Below are 7,497 nucleotides of genomic sequence, written 5' to 3'. Positions count from 1 at the left end.
ATGACAGTTAGGGTATTTGGCCATCCAATCACCAGAGTAGGTCAGTTTGGGCTTTCTCTCCACCACTGCCAGTAGTCTATTGTGGAGGTATCTTTGTGGATTTCTGGGGACCTCTCTAGCACTTTGCTTCTTCCTATTCCCATGGGGTCTTCATTTATCATGGTCTCTCTTTCCTTGTTCTCCCTCTCTATTCTTGATCCACCTGGGATATCTCCCTCCCCTAAGCTCTCTTTCCCTCGACCCTTGTCCTTCATTACCCCACCCTCTCAAGTCCAGTTTGCTCATGTAGATCTCATTAATTTCTCTGTCCTTGGGTGATCCTTGTGTCTTTCTTAGGGTCCTCTTTACTAGATAGCCTCCCTAGAGTTGTGACTAGCAGTCTAGTCATCCTTTATTTTACATCTAGTATCTACCTATGAGTGAGTACATACCATGTTTGTCTTTCTGAGTTTGGGTTACCTCACTCAGAATGATTTTTTCTAGATCCAGTTGCCTGCAAACCTCATGATATCCTTGTTTTTCTCTGCTGAGTAGTACTCCATTGTGTATATGTACCACATTTTATTTATCCATTCTTCAGTTGAAGGGCATCTGGATTGTTTCCAGGTTCTGGCTATTACAAACAATGTTGCTGTGAACATAGCTGAGCATGTGCCCTTGTGATATGATTGAGAATTCCTTGGGAATATGCCCAAGAGTGGTATAGCTGGGTCTTGAGGGAGATTGATTCCCAATTTTTTAAGAAAGTGCCATATTTATTTCCAAAGTGGCTGTATAAGCTTGCATTCCCATCAGCAGTGGAGGAGAGTTCCCCTTGCTCCACATTCTCTCCAGCATAAGCTGTCTTCAGTGTTTTTGATCTTAGCCGTTCTGATGGGTGTAAGGTGGTATCTCAGAGTCATTTTGATTTGCATTTCCCTGATGATTAGGGATGTTGAGCAATTCCTTAAATGTCTTTCAGCCATTTGAGCTTCCTCTGTTGAGAATTCTCTGTTTAGCTCTATAGCCCATTTCTTAATTGGACTGTTAGGTATTTTGATGTCTAGTTTCTTGAGTTCTTTATATATTCTAGATATCAGCCCTCTGTCAGATGTGGAGTTGGTGAAGATCTTTTCCCATTCTGTAAGCTGTCACTTTGTCTTGTTGACCATGTCCTTTGCTCTACAAAAGCTTCTCAGTTTCAAGAGGTCCCACTGATTGATTGTTTCTCTCAGTGTCTGTGCTACTGGTGTTATATTTAGGAAGTGATGTCCTGTGCCAATGCATTCAAGATTACTTCCTACTTTCTCTTCTATCAGGTTCAGAGTAACTGGATTTATGTTGAGGTCTTTGATCCATTTGGACTTAAGTTTTGTGCACAGTAACAGATACAGTTCTATTTGCAATCTTCTACATATTGACTCCAGTTATGCCAGCACCATTTGTTGAAGATGCTTTTTTTTCCCATTGTACAGATTTGGCTTCTTTATTTTCTTTCAGCTGTGTAAGTTGTTTTCTGATCACGTGTGACTGCTATTAGAAATTTTGTAGTGTGGTAAAGTTAGAATGACTGTTAGAGGCCGGGCGGTGGTGGCGCACGCCTTTAATCACAGCACTCGGGAGGCAGAGCCAGGTGGATCTCCGTGAGTTCGAGGCCAGCCTGGGCTACCAAGTGAGTTCCAGGAAAGGCGCAAAGCTACACAGAGAAACCCTGTCTCGAAAAACCAAAAAAAAAAAAAAAAAAAAAAAAGAATGACTGTTAGAGCCAGAAAAATATAAAGTAAATGTTTGTTAATGTTTACTTTATAAAAACTCAGTCTACTTACATGGATCGTTTTAGTAAATAAACAATATCATTCCTCTGCTTCATTGAATAATACAACACATGTTAGGAATTCCAAATATTTTCATTTTTTTCTCATATTCTCTCCAATTAGATTATTCTATTTCCAGGTAATTGCATGTTTTCACATTTTTTCAATAATCAATATGTATTCTGTTCTTGCAATTTTGTTACTTTGAGTATGGCTACCAAAAACACTCTTCATACCTGAGTTAACACAAGATAGCCTAAGCAACTTTGTCTTAAACTGTGTCATAACAAAACATAAAGACTTTATACATGCTTATGGGGCATAGGACCATATTAACATGAACATCTCATAGAAAACATAAGTAAAACATCAAACTAAGAATTTCCAAATACTACCATCTCTTTAATTCTTGTTCTATATTTCAGGAAAAGTTACTCTATACTTATATCATTACTTTGAAAATCAAGACAATCATTCCTCTACTAATGATCCTAATTCTTGGAGGAGAATTTCTATATCATTTATTCTTGGGGATTGCTAGTTCAATGTTGTCCAAAAGTTGACAATAGACTTGGGAGATGGATCTGTCAGTTAGTGCAAGTGTGAGGACCTGAATTTGTTTCTTCAGAACTATATAAACATACTGGGTATGATGTCATAATGTTGGAGTCACTAGGGAGATAGAGACAGGAGGGTTTGTTGTCCAGCCATTTGAGATGTTGATATACTCCAAGTTCAACAAGTAACCTTGTCAATAAATAAGAGAGTATGCAAGAAAGACACTTGATCAACCTCTATCCTTCATGTGCACATGTATGTGTTGTGGGATATTTGGTTATACTATGACACCCCAAGACTGTGTTAATAAAGCTATCCTTGAATCAGGGGGAGGAGCCATCTCCCAACTGACCGGAATTAGTCATACAGAAGCCAGGAATATGAATAGAGAAGACACAAAGAAAGAAGTAGGGAGAGACTTGAAGATTTTTCAGACTCCGATCTGGAAAGTATGGAGAGAAGGACAGCTGGTCACTTCTCTGCTGCTTCATTGATCTATCAGATTTTTATCCCAATATCTGACTCTCGAGTCTTTATTGGTAATAGAAGAACTTAGATAAACACATGTACACAAGTGCTGCACTAAAACATACACACATAGAAAGAGAGAGAGAGAGAGAGAGAGAGAGAGAGAGAGAGAGAGAGAGATAAATTGATATTGCTCACATATCTCGGGTGGGCTCACTAACTTGGATAACCCCCCAAAGTTAGATCTACTTTGGCATATAGCCATAGTCTCTCTACAGGCATAACAAAATATATTGCTACTAAAGAAGCATTGTGTATTTCGAGTATTATCTGTTATGATCATGTAAGCCCTAATACTCCTTAGTAAAATGAAATGTACACTAATTTCTTAGAAGTGTATGACTAAGAGATCAAGACATGGCTATATATAATACAAAACAAAAACAAGAGATGTTGGCTGAAAATGTAGCTCAGGGGTACATTCTTTAGCACTTATCAAGCAGATTAAAGTGCTAAGACTCTTGTTCAATGCTAAGCACTGCAAAAATGTATCTTTATAGATGCAAATATATAAATAGATGACTGACAGATGAGATCTAGATAATATATGTGAATTCAGTTTTCAATACTGTAATATCATTGTATAGCTTTTGAATTATGAAAATATGAACTTTTAGAATTTGAAACTATAAATAATGACACATTTTTATGTGAGTAACTTGAAAATAACTTGGTTATTTTCAAATATAAAGGAAAATCAGTTATTGAAAAGTGTCAAAGCATGGAGCTAAGAATGTAGTAGAACTTGTTTATAACTTGTTATTTGGGTAAATAAACCAAAAATTTCACCCTTGATATTTAAACTATTCCAAATAATGTAGATGTACAATTACACAAGTTTGTTAGGGATGGATTATTTGACAGTTTTCTAAACTGTTCTGGCTGAGAATCAGGCTGTATAACTGCCATTTTTCCCTACAAACTGAAATTAGTTTCAGAATAGATGATGAGCAGACATAAAGAGGAAGTCCTCCATCAGCAACTCTCTCTGGACAGCCAAACATAATGGGAAATCATGTAAGTACAGCAATTAAGCCAAGTGAGGGGTTTCCATGTTTAATGACTGGTTTTATTTTTAATGGAGGCTGAGAGAGTCTTACTGCTGCAATGTATGCTTGTGACAACATATGATAGGATGATGATACCTCAGTGTTTGAATGGACAAAAGGTATAGAGCATCTGAGATACATTTGTTAGCTACCAGAATCACAGACAGGTTTGTTTGCAGTTTAAATTTAAAAAGTAGTAGTTACAAACACATGAGACATATTTGGGATACTTTATATTTAAAGAAACTTTTCTTCCAGGTAAAAGTCCAAAAGAGATCAGTAACAGCAACATTTCAGGATTCCTGTGAACATTATTTCATCAAGGAGGTCATAAAACTACTTGGTCTGTGTTGTAGTCTGTATGTAGAATATGCCCCTAAAAACTGTTGAGCTAAACTACAGTGACCAGGTAGTAGCACAATTGGAAAGATACAGAAATAATAGAATATTGATGGAGTAAGGATGCCTCTTTTACATCCAGTCTTTGATATCTGTATAGAATTCTAGATTTTGGATCACCATAAAACTTCTCTATTTCACCTTAACTCTCACTTTCTCTTTTCTCCACCTCTTGTCCTGTATGTAGTCTGCCTCATTCCATATTTGCTGCCCTCCATGACAGCCTGCCTCACCTTGAGATGAGACAAATATGCCACCACCTACTCATAGATTGAAATCTCTGAAACCCAGAGCCAAAGTAAATATGTTCTTTTCTAAGTTGATTTGTAAAGCATTTTTGTTAAAGTAGTGGAACACTGAATAAAACAGACTCTCGTCTATAACTCATTAATTGTTTCCATTAGGGAAGTTGAGAATTTCTGGTTATATAAAATCTATGCCTCATGGGATATTGTATTTGTATTTGACATGCAGAAAGACAAAGGAACAAAATTAAGTGTAGTTGCTGTTTTGTTCTTTAGAGTTATTCCTAGCTTTCTTGTCGATACCTTGTTACACATACACACACACACACACACACACACACACACACACACACACACACACACAAACACACACACACATGCACACATACATATTTTATGACTTCTTATCTAATTTAGGCATCACAAAAGGCAATCAGTGACTTAGTCTCTACCTCTACTTGCTCTGTGTGAACACTCGTGTGCTATCTTAGATTTTACTGCAGCATTATTTTGCTATGAGAGATCCTGGGTCTGTATCATTGCTTACCTAATATTGTCATTCTAAGACCAGATCCCATATTGCATGAGGATAGGATAATTTAAGCTCCAATATAGAAAGACAGACAAAAGGGTCATCTAATAATAGAATATCATGATTAAAAGAAAAAAAAAACATCAAGTTGCTAATCTTCAAAAATTTATTTGGGTAGGGCAAATTCTAAATACAGTAAAATCAGATAATACTAATAAAGTAGTGAAGATAAAAGGATGGTTTGAGTGTTTCTTGAAAAATGGCTAGCATAAGGAAATAAAAGGGCTGGACATTTGATTGAGCATTGCAGGCGTGACTCTGAAAGTAGTTATTGATAACTAGGCATAGAGAGAGAGACATGCATGTGGTGTCTAAATTCCTGGAAAGTGGTGGCAAGATCTTGATGACTTAAGGGCCAGGACAGGCTACACAGAGTGATCCTGTCTCAAAAAGGACAAGAGATGGACATATAACTGAGTACAAAGGAAGGACATAACAGGGCCTGGAAGGCCAGTGAATGTAGTTATTGAGAAAATTTGAGTAGTGAGATATGGAGATAACTTTTTGAGAACATTAAAGCCTGAAGAACACAATGGCTTAAGTGTAATGAACAAGAGAAAATGTCATTTGAATAAAATGATAACACAACATTCTGCTTTACTACACCATGAATATTTGAGGAAGCAATGTGTGAAAAAAAAAGCAATGAAATTAGATAAGAGACTCATTGGGCAGGTGAAATGGTCCTCACTGGAACAAGTATAGTAAGAGTATAGTTCTTGTATAAAGAATATCAGTAAAACCTGTTTGCATATGAGAATGTTATAAAGGTATTGGATAAAGAGCAACTACCAAGGATGGAGAGATGGCCCAGCAGTTATGAGAACCGGCTTGTCATTCAAAAGACCAGGATTCAAATACAAACAACCCCATAGTGACTCATAACTATCTGTAACTCCAGTCCCCAAGGATCTAACACTTTCCTCTAGTCTTCATGGAAGCTAAGCATTTATATGGTACTAAGGTATGCATGCAGACAAAATACCCATACGCACTAGATAAGAAAGAAAGAAAGAAAGAAAGAAAGAAAGAAAGAAAGAAAGAAAGAAAGAAAGAAAGAAAGAAGAGAATCTCTCTTAATAAAAGCAATTACATGTTGTATTCTTTATTTTTCAGTTGGGGTGCTATGAGTTAGTTTGAGTGATTGTGTGTGTGTGTGTGTGTGTGTGTGTGCATGTGCATGTGCACGCGCATGCGTGTGCATTTATATGTTGACAATATTTCTTAAAATCTGAAGTATCACAAATAAACCAATTTGAGAATTAAAGTTAATGAGATCATTTTGAACAAATTTATTAAATCATTTTATACTATTGTAAAAAAATATTAAACATGTACATTGTTTGTCTTTCAGGTACGATAACGCTATAGGTGTTTACGTGTAACCATTATGTGAACATAGACAGTATTATCCTTTGGGTTAGGGTATTCCCTCCAGACTTCATGCTGACATTATTCAGTGCAACAGCATTAGGAGATACAACCTCATGCATGCAATTAGGTATTTTATAGAAGTGGTATTGAAAACAGAGAGTTTGGTTCTTTACACTCCTGCTTTCTCTTTCTCCAGAGGAAGAGACAGAGTTCTACCCTTCTATACAACGCAACAACCTGTGACCACGCAATAACCCTCAGCACACAAGAAAGTTTCACAATACTTTGTTGTTAGTCACATCAACCTCTAGACTTCCAGGTACAAGAAGAATCTATTATTGATAACTCATGCAGTCTTGGAAATTATGTTACAATACCACAAAGTAAACAAGCAATTAGCCACCATGAGCTAGAAGAGGTTATCAACTTAAAAGAGAATTTGGAAGAAGATGGATAATCATTAATTCCTTTTGTGAGAAAGAATTCCTTTTTTGAAGAAATAGAGCTGTAAAGGAAGCAATGACTAATTAAAATTTCCAAATATTCTCTTCATTAGATACAGTATGGATTATAAATATAATGGCATGAAATATGATGTCCATATAGTATACCCCAACAAACCTTTCTCATGTTATATTACATTCTGCCAAATTCTGCAGAGCTTCCTTTTTCCATCCTCTTTTACCCTGGAATAAATTCTGTCCCTGATTTTATACTACTGAAAATTCTTTGTCCACCAGTCCTCATTTTACTGGTTACTATTCTGCCACTGTGATAAATCAGCATATACAAGCCAGCATGCACATGAAAGATTTTATGTGGGTTGAAGGTTCCAGAGGGATTAGAATCCATCATGGCCGGTAACCCTACACCCTGCTGCAGGCAGGGCAGCAAAAGCAGACTTTACATCTTCAAGAGCAAGAGCCTAGCAGAGAACAAATACAAGTGGAGTGAGGATT

General features: G+C 36.6%; 1 long non-coding RNA gene across 1 annotated transcript; it reads left to right on the top strand.

The window, feature by feature from the left end:
- Positions 1–2,467: 2,467 nt before the first annotated feature.
- LOC131921859 (uncharacterized) lies at positions 2,468–7,277 on the top strand. The gene is made up of 3 exons (XR_009382123.1): positions 2,468–2,606; positions 3,812–3,896; positions 6,735–7,277. It is a non-coding gene; the product is annotated as an uncharacterized LOC131921859 (long non-coding RNA).
- Positions 7,278–7,497: the final 220 nt, after the last annotated feature.

The sequence above is a fragment of the Peromyscus eremicus genome, chromosome 11 (genome assembly GCF_949786415.1).
Source record: "Peromyscus eremicus chromosome 11, PerEre_H2_v1, whole genome shotgun sequence".
Classification (NCBI taxonomy): domain Eukaryota; kingdom Metazoa; phylum Chordata; class Mammalia; order Rodentia; family Cricetidae; genus Peromyscus; species Peromyscus eremicus.
This window is presented reverse-complemented; position numbering and strand designations above follow the sequence as displayed.